The sequence below is a fragment of the Oryx dammah genome, unplaced genomic scaffold (assembly GCF_014754425.2).
Source record: "Oryx dammah isolate SB20612 unplaced genomic scaffold, SCBI_Odam_1.1 HiC_scaffold_23, whole genome shotgun sequence".
Taxonomy (NCBI): Eukaryota; Metazoa; Chordata; class Mammalia; order Artiodactyla; family Bovidae; genus Oryx; species Oryx dammah.
In genome coordinates, this window is record NW_024070207.1 from 88,552,444 (window position 1) to 88,562,593 (window position 10,150).

The following is a 10,150-nucleotide window of genomic DNA, read 5'->3' on the forward strand; positions in this document are numbered from 1 at the left end:
CTAAAACTTGAGTGAGTGTTCCACTATGCTAGGAACAGTACAGGTGGTAGAGTGTTGACCAGTCCCTGCCCTCCAGGAGCCTGACAAGGAAGAGAAGACGCTCCAGAAAACGGGACAATTCATTTATTGATCCAAGAACTCTTCATTCCAAGGGTCAAAAGTAGAAATGGAGGGAGAAAGATGGAGGAGACAGACATCGAAGGATTAATGAGTTCTACCCGGGCAGAGGACTCGAAAAGGGGAAAAAGTGTCAAAGAAACACATGCAACATCTTGACTGTTAGGATCCTTTTCACTGTGTTCATGTTTTGGAAGAATCTACAGACTATGAACAGTGTTATACCTCTAGGAAGTGGAATGCAAGTGTATGTGTGAGGATGGAACACATGTATCCATCTGTTTAAATTTGGGGGTTATTACCTTTATAATTTGAAGACAGAGGGAAAAGAATCTACTGAGTACTCTTAAAAGTCTTAAGTTTTCTAACTAATGACCTAATACAGCTTTTCTGGAGGGGGCATTTTCACAATAGGTGCTGAAAAGTCTTAACTTTTTTATACTTTTTAATCACAGCAATTCCATTTCTAAGAATGGATCCAAAGGATACACAGATATAATCTAAGTTACTACTTTAAGGATGTCGATCACACTGTTGTTTATAAAGGAAAAAATGGAAACAGTATCTAAGAAGATAAAGTACACTATAAAAATAATATATAGCCAATAGAAATGGTAATATAAGAGAGTGTTTAATGTCATGAAAAGTAATATATATGGATAATTTTTTAAAAAACAAGCTAGGTTACATACACACACACACATATACAAAAGCAAGCTAGGCTGACACATAAAATTTTTAAATGTCCATATCAAAAGAGTTACATAGACCAAAAGACACTATAACTGAAAAGATAATAGCCTGGGAGGAAATATTTTTAACATGTATAAGAGATAAAGGGTGGCTGAATAACTATAACAATAAAAGCTGTAAAGGACAACAACGTATAAAAAAGCTATTCATAAGAGATACGATTGAAAAATAAACATATAAAGTGATACCCAGCCTTTGTAATTCAATAAATTCAACTAAAACTGAGGGATTTTTTTGCCTGTCATATTAATGAAATGGGTAAAAAATTGTTATGAAATGCAATTTACAGTATTAAAATATTAAGTATTCATAAAAAAATATATATAATAATACATACTATATATCATTGTATATTAATTGCATAATATATAAATATGTAGTACTATTCCATATAATTTTATATATTAAATACATACAAATAACATTATATATGTATATATACACATATGCACATATATATTTATGAGTTTGTAAAGACCAAAGAGAAATAATTTTTGAAATGGCTAACTAGGCACTATAGACTAAAATGGATTTCCACAAACATCATTTATTCCTATGAATATGTAGATATCAGTAATCTCAAAGTATCTTCTTCATTCTTTCTGTTTGTTTTTATATTTGACATACTTCTCATTTTTGCCAGAATTCATTCTTTGCAGGATATTTGGGCTTCCCTGATAGCTCAGTTGGTAAAGAATCTGTCTGCAATGCAGGACACCTGGGTTCGATCCCTGGGTCGGGAAGATGCCCTGGAGAAAGGCAAGGTTACCCATTTCAGGCCAGGATATTTAATGTAACATTTATTTCAAAATAGAAGCCAATAGCATAAAACATCATTTCATTATAAATATGTCTTCTAAACAGTTCCTGAGCTAGGAAGAGAAGGCCCAGTCTGTCCAGCTGACTAGTGAAAAATTCAAATATGTATTTAATACTTGAATGTCAAATATTAATATTTGAATATAGAATATTTATTTAATATTTGAATATTTATGCAAATGTTTTTATATTGCTTTTAATATAACTGCCTTTTTCTATGAACACACATATTGATTATATCTCTTCTTGAGTACCAAGCATGCAATTGAGAGTAATTTTCTTTAATGTGCTTTCTACAGCTCTTTTTAAACTTTTATTTACAAGGCCCTCATATTCTCACAAGGCATACGAACCTTGAAGTTAATTATATCATGATTATTAATGACAAATATTTGAAGTTTATTTAAAATGAGAACGTGAATTGACAGTAATCCGATTAATCAGTATTTGCATAATAATTTTGTATTATTTCAGGTTACCATTTTCTTGGGTATTGTTCTCATGCCACTGAGAGCAAAGTGAAGTTCTTCATATCCCTAAAAGTTCCTTCTAGCAAACATTTTATATAATTTGTCTTCTCTTCACATTTCTTTTTTTCAATTTTTAATATTTTTTAAATTGAAATATAAGAGCTTTACAATTTTGTGTTAGTTTCTTCTGTACACCAATGTGAATCAGCTATGTGTGCAAATATGTGCCTTCCCTCCTTGAACCTCACTCCCACCCACTCCATCCTATGCCTCTTGGTCATCAAAGAGCACTGAGCTGAGCTCCCTGTGCTACACAGTAGCTTCCCAATAGCTATCTATTTTACACATGGTAGTGTATATATGTAAATCTTAATCTCCCAATTTGTCTCACCTTCCCCGTTCCTGCCTTTGTCCACATGTCATTCTCTAGGTCTGCATCTCTATTCCTGCCCTGCAAATAGTTTCATCTGTAGCATTTTTCTAGATTCTAGAAAAATTACATTTTCTAATATAGAAAATAGATAAAAAATAACATTTTCTAGCTAAAAGCATTAAAATATTATATTTGTTTTTCTTTCTCTGACTTAATTTACTCTTTGTGACAGACTCTAGATTCATCCACATCACTGTGAATGACTCAATTTTGTTCGTTTTATGGCTGAGTAACATTCCATTGTATATATGTACCATACCTTCTTTATCCAGTCATCTGTCAGTGGACATCTAAGTTGCTTCATGTCCTGACTATTATAAATAGTGCTGCAATTAACACTGGGGTACATGTGTATTTTTGAATTACAGCTTTCTCAGGCTAATGGAATTGCTGGGTCATATGGTAGTTTTATTACTAGTTTTATAAGAAACCTCCATACTGTTCTCCATAGTGTTTGTATCAATTTACACCAACAATGAAAGAGGCTTCCCTTTTCTCCATATCCTCTCTAGCACTTATTGTTTGTAGATATTTTGATGATGGCCATTCTGACCTATGTGAAATGATACCTCATTGGAGTTTTAACTTACATTTCTCTAATAATGATAAATGTTGAGCATCTTTTCATGTGTTGGCAATCTGTATGTCTTCTTTGGAGAAGTGTCTGTTGATGTCTTCTGATCAGTTTTCATTTGATTTTTAGTGTTTTTTATATTGAGCTGCATGAGCTGCTTGTATATATTTTTAGATTAATCCTTTGTCAGTTTCTTCATGTGCAATTATTTTTCTCCCATTCTGAGGGCTGTTTTTTCACCTTGTTTATACTTTCCTTTGCTCTAAAAGGCTTTTATATTTTATTAGCTTCAAATTTATTTTTTATTTTAATTACTGTTAGAGGAGGGTCACACAGGATCTTGCTGCCATTTATGTCAAAGAGTGTACTACTTAGGTTTTCTTCTAAAAGTTTTATAATATTTGGCCTTACATTTCAGTCTTTAATCCATTTTGACTTATTTTTGTGTATGGTGTTAGGAAGTGTTCTAATTTAATTCTTTGACATGCACCTGTACACATAGGAACCTGGAATGTTAGCTCCCTGAATCAAGGCAAATTGGAAGTAGTCAAACAGGAGATGGCAAGAGTGAACATCAACATTTTAGGAATTAGCAAAATAAAATGGACAGGAATCGGTGAATTTAACTCACGTCACCATTATGTCTACTACTGTGGGCAAGAATCCCTTAGAAGAAATGGAGTACCCATCCACATCACCATTATATCTACTACTGTGGGCAAGAATCCCTTGGAAGAAATGGAGTAGCCACCATACTCAACAAAAGAGTCCAAAATGCAGTAAATGGATGCAGTCTTAAAAACGACAGAATGATCTCTGTCCGTTTCCAAGGCAAACCATTCAATAGCACGGTAATCCAAGTCTATGCCTTGACCAGTAATGCTGAAGAAGCTGAAGTTGAACGGTTCTATGAAGACCTACAAGACCTTTTAGGACTAACACACCCACCCCACCCCCAAAAAATGTCCTTCTCAACATAGGGGACTGGAATACAAAAGTAGGAAGTCAAGAAACACCTGGAGTAACTGGCAAATTTGGCCTTGGAGTACAGAATGAATCAGGGCAAAGGCTAATAGAGTTTTGCCAAGAGAACGCACTGGTCATAGCAAACACCCTCTTCCAACAATACAAGGGAACACTCTACACATGGATATCACCAGATGGCCAACACCAAAATCAGATTGATTATATTCTTTGCAGCCAAAGATGGAGAAGCTCTATACAGGCAGCAAAAACAAGACCAGGAGCTGACTGTGGCTCAGATCATGAACTCCTTATTGCCAAATTTAGACTTAAATCGAAGAAATTGGCTTAAATTGAAGAAAGTAGGGAAAAACACTAGACCATTCAGGTATGTCCTAAGTCAAATACCTTACAATTATACAGTGGAAGTGAGAAATAGATTTCAGGGACTAGATCTGATAGAGTGCCAGATGAACTCTGGACAGAGGTTCATGACACTGTACAGGAGACAGGGGTCAAGACCATCCTCAAGAAAAAGAAATGCAAAAAATCAAAATGGCTGTCTGAGGAGGCGTTACAAATAGCTGTGAAAAGAAAAGAAGCCAAAAGCAAATGAAAAAAGGAAAGATATACCCACTTGAATACTGAGTTCCAAAGAATAGCAAGGAGAGATAAGAAAGCCTTCCTCAGTGATCAGTGCAAAGAAATAGAGGAAAACAATAGAACGGGAAAGACTAGAGATCTCTTCAAGAAAATTAGAGATACTAAGGGAACATTTCATGCAAAGATGGGCTCAATAAAGGACAGAAATGGTATGGACCTAACAGAAGCAGAAGATATTAGGAAGAGGTGGCAACAATACACAGAAGAACTATATAAAAAAGATCTTCACGACCCCAATAATCACAATGGTGTGATCACCCACCTAGAGCCAGACATCTTGGAATGTGAAGTCAAGTGGGCCTTAGGAAGCATCAGTATGAAGGAATTGGAGGTGACAAAATTCCAGGTGAGCTATTTCAAAGCCTGAAAGATGATGCTGTGAAAGTGCTGCACTCAAGATGCCAGCCAATCTGGAAAACTCAGCAGTGGCCACAGGACTGGAAAAGGTCAGTTTTCATTCCAATTCCAAAGAAAGGCAATGCCAAAGAAAGCTCAAACTACCACACAATTGCACTCATCTTTACCACAGACTAGTAAAGTAATGCTCAAAATTCTCCAAGCCAGTCTTCAGCAATACGTGAACCGTGAACTTCCAGATGTTCAAGCTGGATTTAGAAAAGGCAGAGGAATCAGAGATCAAATTGCCAACATCCGCTGGACCATGGAAAAAGCAAGAGAGTTCCAGAAAAACATCTATTTCTGCTTTCTTGACTATGCCAAAGCCTTTGATTGTGTGGATCACAATAAACTGTGGAAAATACTGAAAGAGATGGGAATACCAGACCACCTGACTTGCCTCTTGAGTAACCTGTATGCAGGTCAGGATGTAATAATTAGAACTGGACATGGAACAACAGATTGGTTCCAAATAGGAAAAGGAGTACGACAAAGCTGTATATTGTCACCCTGCTTGTTTAACTTATATGCAGAGTAAATCATGAGAAACGCTGGGCTGGATAAAGCACAAGCTGGCATCAAGATTGCTGGAAGAAATATCAATAACCTCAGATATGCAGATGACACCACCCTTATGGCAGAAAGTGAAGAACTAAGAGCCCCTTGATGAAAGTGAAAGAGGAGAGTGAAAAAAAAAATTGTCTTAAAGCTCAACATTCAGAAAACTAAGATCATGGCATCCAGACCCATCACTTCATGGCAAATAGATAGGGAAACACTAGAAACTGTGAGAGACTATTTTGGGGGGCTCCAAAATCACTGCAGATGGTGACTGCAGCCATGAAATTAAGACCCTTACTCCTTGTAAGGAAAGTTATGACCAACCTAGACAGCATATTAAAAAGCAGAGACATTACTTTGCCAACAAAGGTCCGTCTAGTCAAGGTTATGGTTTTTCCAATAGTCATGTATGGATGTGAGTGTTGGACTACAAAGAAAGCTGACCGCTGAAGAATTGACACTGAGAAGACCCTTGAGAGTCCCTTGGACTGCAAGGAGATCCAACCAGTCCATCCTAAAGGAGATAGTCCTGAATGTTCACTGGGGACTGATGCTGAAGCTGAAGCTCCAATACTTGGGCCGCCTGATGCAAAGAACTGACCCTTTTGAAAAGACCCTGATGCTGGGAAAGATTGAAGGCGGGAAGAGAAGGGGACGACAGAGGATGAGATGGTTGGATGGCATCTCTGACTCGGTGGACATGAGTTTGATTAAACTCCAGGAGGTGGTGATGGACAGGGAGGCCTGGTGTGCTGCAGTTCATGGAGTCACAAAGAATTGGACACAACTGAGTGACTGAACTGAACAGTTTTCCCAGCACCACTTATTGAAGAGGCTGTCTTTTCCCCATTGTTTATTCTTGCCTCTTTTTTCAAAGATTAGGTGCCCCTAAGAGTATGGGTTTTTCTTTGGGCTTCCTATCCTATTCCACTCACCTATTTTTCTTTTTTTATGCCTGGCCCAGTCTGTCTTTCTGATTGCTGCTTTGTAGTATAGTCTGAAGTCAGGACGCTTGATTCTTCCGGCTCCGTTTTTCACTCTCAAGAATGCTTTGGCTATTTGGAGTCTTTTGTATTACCATACAAACTGTGGAATTTTTTGTTGTAGTTCTGTGAAAAATGTCGTTGGTTATTTAATAGGGATGGCATTAAATCTCAAGACTGTTTAGGGTAGTATACCTATTTAAATAACATTGATTCACTCAATCCAGTAGCATGGTATTATTTCTCCATCTCCATCATCTCTCTGTATCTGTCATCTTTGATTTCTTTCATTAGTGTCTCCTAGTTTCTGCATATAGGTCTTTTGTATCCTTTGTTGCTGCTCAGTCATGTCTGACTCTTTGTGACCCCATGGGCTGAATCACATCAGGCTGCCCTGTCCTTCACTAACTCCCAGAGTTTGCCCAAATTCATTTCCATTGAGTGAACGATATCAGCCAATCATCTCATCCTCTGCCACCCTCTCCTGCTGCCCTCAGTCTTTCCAAGTATCAGGGTCTTCTCCAATGATTTGGCCCTTTGCATCAGTTAGCCAAAGAATTGGAGCTTCAGTATCAATCCTTCCAATAAATGTTCAAGGTTTATTTCCTTTAGGATTGACTGGTTTGATCTCCTTGCTGCCCAAGTGACTCAAGAGTCTTCTCCAGCACCACAGTTTGAAAGCATCAATTCTTTGACACTCAGGCTTCTTTATGGTTCAACTCTCACATCCGTATATGACAACAGAAATCCCTAGAAAAACCATAGCTTTGACTATATGGGCCTTTGTTTGGTAAAGTGATGTCTCTGCTTTTTAATACACTGTCTAGATTTGTCATGGTTATTCTTCCATGGAACAAATGTCTAAATTTCATGGATGCAGTCACCCTCCAAAGTGATTTGAGAGCCCAAGAAAATAAAGTCTGTCACTGTTTCCATTGTTTCCCCATCTATTTCCCATGAAGTGATGGGACCGGATGACATGATCATAGTTTTTTTGAATGTTGAATTTTAAGTCAGCTTTTTCACTCTCCTCTTTCACCTTCTTCAAGAGGCTCTTTAGTTCCTCTTCACATTCTGCCATTAAGGTGGTGTCATCTGCATATCTGAGGTCACTGATACTTCTCCCAACAGTCTTAATTCCAGCTTGTGATTCACCCTGCCCAGCATCTCACCTGATGTACTCTGGATATAAGTTTAATAAGCAAGGTGACAAATATACATAGCAAGGTTTAATACTAGATATTTTATTCTTTTGTTGCAATGGTATTGTGTCCTCATTTCTCTTTCTGATTTTTCATTGTTAATGTATTAGAATGCAAGGGATTTCTGTGTATTAATTTTATATCCTGCAACATTACTAAAGTCATTAATTGGTTCTAGTAGTTTTCTGGTGCCATGTTTAGGATTTTCTACATATAGTATCATGTCATCTGCAAACAGTGAGAGTTTTACTTCTTTTCCAATATGGGTTTCTCTGATTTTTCTTCTCTGATTGTTATGTCTAGGACATACAAAACTATGTTGAATAATAATGACAAGAGTGGACACCCTTCTCTTGTTTCTAATCTTAGAGGAAATGTTTTCAGTTTGTCACTATTGAAAATAATGTTTTCTGTGGGATTGTTGAATATAACTTTTATTATATTGAGGTACGTTCCTTCTATGCCAATTTTCTGGAGAGTTTTTCATAAAATTGGTACTCAATCTTACCTAAAATTCTTCTGCTTTTATTAATATTATCATATGGGCCTTAACATTCAATTTGTTAATATGGTGTATAACATTGTTTGATTTGCATATAGTAAAGAATCCTTGCATCCCTGGTTAAACTTCACTTAATCATGATGTATAATTTTCTTTTAATGTGTTCTTGTATTCTGTTTGCTAGTATTTGGTTCAGGACCATTGCATCTATGTTCATCTGTGCTATTAGCCTCCAATTTTCTTTCTTTGTGATGTGCTTGTCTGGTTTTGGTATCAGGGTGATGGTGGCCTCATAGAATGTGTTTGGGAGTGTTCCTACTTCTGCATGTTTGAAAGTTTTTGAGCAGTATAGGTCTTAGGGCTTCTCTAAACATTTTATAGAACTTACCTGTGAATCCATCTGGCCCTGATTTTTTGTCATAGTTTGGATTTTAGTGTCTGTAGTTGATCTGTTCATATTTTTATTTCATTCTGGTCCAGTCTTCAAAAGTTTCACTTTTCTTAGAATTTTCCCATTTCTCCCAGATTGTCCATTTTATTGGTATATCAGTTCAGTTCAGTCATTCAGTCATGTCCGATCTTTGCGACTCCATGAATTGCAGCACGCCAGGCCTTCCTATCCATCACCAACTCCCAGAGTTCACTCAGACTCACGTCCGTTGAGTCGGTGGTGCCATCCAGCCATCTCATACTCTGTCATCCCTTTCTCCTCCTGCCCCCAATCCCTCCCAGCATCAGAGTCTTTTCCAATGAGTCAACTCTTCGCATGAGGTGGCCAAAGTATTGGTATATAGGTGCTCATAATTGTCTCTTATGAGCCTTTGTATTTCTGCATTGTCTGTTGTAACTTCTTTTTCATTTCAAATTTTATTAATTTGAGTCTTCTCCCTTTTTTCCTTGATGAGTCCAGCTAACGTTTTGTCAATTTTATCTTCTCAAAGAACTAGCTTTTTTTTTTTCTTTGTTAAATCTTTACTATTGTTATCTTCATTTCTTTTTCATTTATTTCTACTCTGATCTTTATAATTTATTTCCTTCTATTAAATTTGGGGTTTTGTTTCTTTTCTTTTTCTAGTTGTTTTAGGTGTAGGGTTAAATTGCTTATTTGATATTTTTCTCATTTTTTGAGGTAGCTTTGTATGTCTATAAACTTCCCTCTTATAACTACTTTTGCTGCATCCCATAGGTTTTGGGGTGTCGTGTTTTCCTTGTCATTTGTTTCTAGGTATTTTTCACTTTCTACTTTGATTTCTTCAGTGACCTCTTGGTTATGTAGAAGCGTATTGTTTAAACTGCATGCGTTTGTGGTTTTTACGGTTTTTTCCTGTAACTGATACCTGATCTCATAGCATTGTTGTCAGAAAAGATGCTTGATATGACTTCAATCCTTTTCAGTTAACCAAGGCTTGATTTATGACCTAAGATATGATCTATCATAGAGAATATTCCATGTATAATTTTTTTAAAAATTGTATTCTGCTGCTTTTGGATGGAATGTGCTATAGACATAAATGATACATTAGACCAGGTTGGTCTAATGTGTCATTTAAGATTTGAGTTTCCTTATTAAATATCCGTCTGCATTGGTGGAAGTGGGGTGTTAAAGTCCTTTACTATTATTATGTTACAGTCAATTTCCCATTTTATGTCTGTTAGCATTCACCTTATGTACTGAGGTGCTCACATGTTGGGTGCATAAGTATTTACAATTGTT